This window comes from Urocitellus parryii, chromosome 14, assembly GCF_045843805.1.
Source record: "Urocitellus parryii isolate mUroPar1 chromosome 14, mUroPar1.hap1, whole genome shotgun sequence".
Lineage (NCBI taxonomy): Eukaryota > Metazoa > Chordata > Mammalia > Rodentia > Sciuridae > Urocitellus > Urocitellus parryii.
Window position 1 is genome coordinate 56,469,817 of NC_135544.1, and position 2,248 is coordinate 56,472,064.

The window sequence follows — 2,248 nt, forward strand, 5'->3', positions numbered from 1 at the left end:
CGCGGTCACCAGAGTGGTGGGAACTGCCAGGCAAGGGTGGCTTCCAGGGAGGGAGCCTGGTTTGCTTCTCAGAGGACCCAGACATCAGGCAGAAGTCCCTGGAGAACAAGGGTGAAAGACGAGAGGGGCACAAAAGCAGGGCTGGGGTCCCTGTGAGGCCTCGTGAGTTTCTCCACTGGCTCCAAGGTTCTCATCTGTGCCCATCTCTGCAGAACACACCGAGGCGCTGGGAGATTATGTAGCGGGAGGCTTGCCGCGGCGGGTGGGCCTGCTCCTTTGGTGGTCGTGATACTCCCAGGGGGCCCAGCTTCTCTGGTGGTCTGCAGACGGTCACTTGGCCATGTGGTTCCCCCGACCCTGTGCCTCTGCTCTGTACTGTCTCCAGGGGCCACACCCAATGCCACCTCACCCTTTGCTGGAGGATCCCTCTGCAGAGGAGGAAGTCCCCACCCTCCCTGGCTTCTGCACAGTGACAAGGAAGGGGTGAAGGCCACTGTGTCCTGGTGGTGCCACCTCAGAGGGAGGAGGCCCTGGGCGGGCATCAGTCCCTGCCTGCCCCGCCTTCCGGAAGGTGTGCGGCCTAGAAATGCCTCTCACAGAGACAGCAGGAGCGTCCCCCAGGGGAGTGTGACTCTGAGTTACAGAGACATCTTCTAGAAATCCTCTTACGAGCCTGTGACCTCAGATGGGCGCCTTTTCTTCTTCTAGGGGGGAGGAGAGGAGCTGGTGCTTCAGTTTCTGTGTGTGTGTGTGTGCACGCGTGTGTGGATAAGTGTTAAGGTGGGCTGTGTGTGTGCTAGTGTGTGTTGGTGAGCTCGTGTGTGGCGCGGGTTGAAGGAGGCCCGTGTGGGGGAGACCCGCAGCCAGCTGTTTGCACCAGGTCCCTCATGCTGGCCGGCAGCGTGGCCCTCTGCTCTCCGGCCCTGGGCTCCCAGGTGGAGATGGAGGGGCTGACGGCAGGAGGCCATGGTTCCCCAGCCCCACGGCCCATCACGCGGGGTTCAGCGGCCTTCTGAGCTCCAAGTTAGAGAGCCCAGTCTTCCAGCCTCCCTGTAAGACACAGTTTCCAATCCTTTAATCATCTTGGTTGTTTTCCTCTGAACTCCCTCCAAGAGACCTGTGTCACTGGATAAGTATGTCGTATAAATCAGCCCGTCAATCAGTCTGTCAACAGTAGCTCTTGAGCAAGCGCTCCGTGTCCTGCTGAGGTACGGGAGTGACACCACGCCACCCCACAGATGAAAAGGGGGTCTCAGCCTCCCTCAGACCTGGGGTTCATTGTCCAGCAGTGGCCTCAGGCTCGGGGACACATGGGAGGTCATGTTCCTTTGGTTTTTTTTTTGGTACTGGGGATTGAACTCAGGGCACTCAACCCCTGAGCCACACCTCAGCCCTTTTTTGCATTTTATTTAGAGACAGGGTCTCTCAGCTTAGGGCCTGGCTAAGTTGCTGAGGCGGCAGTGTGACCCTCCCGAGCCGTCGTTGTTCCCAAAAGATCAAGCTCCCCAACATCCGCGTGTGAAAACCCTGCGTTAGGCCCCTACCCTGCCCAGGCTCTGCCAGGCACTGTGAGGGCGACGACAACGAGCGCAGAGCAGTCCCTGGACAGCAGGTGAGGGGCAGGTGCCCCAGGAGGAGGCTAGGGGCAGGTGCGCGAGGAGGACAAAGGGTCCTGGCAGGAGCCGGCTGCAGAGGGGTGCTGGTGTTAGGATGACATTACTTTTCCTGACACAGTATGACTCCTGAAGAACTGAGAATGGGGAGAAAACCAGACCTTATCTGAAGAGTGATTTCACCCTCACTGGCTGCATGGGCCCTGGGCGACTCGCCTATCTGTCTGAGCACTGGGATCTCTATATCCCTAGGGGGACAGTGCCCTCCAGGGAGGAGTGCCGAGGCTGAGATGAGGTCCTGCACGATGTGTCTGTGCACAGCAGGTGTCCCATGGGCACCCTCCCCTCCTGGAGACCCTCTGCGGACCAGTTTCTGAGCTGCCCAGCTCTCTGGGTGCCGTGCATTGGCTCCACCACGCAGGCTGGGTGTGAGACCCACACATCTGGCAGGTGACGTGTGCAACAGGACTGTCCCTGCCGTGAACCCTCAAGTAATGTCCTCCACCTTGGAAGGACAGTGTGCCATGTATACTGTGTCCTGTGCTTCGTGACTCTGTCCTGGGCAGCAGGGTGGTCGAGCTTTATGGATGGCTGCACAGGACCCTTGAGCGCAGCACCAGTTTGCTGACTGGGAA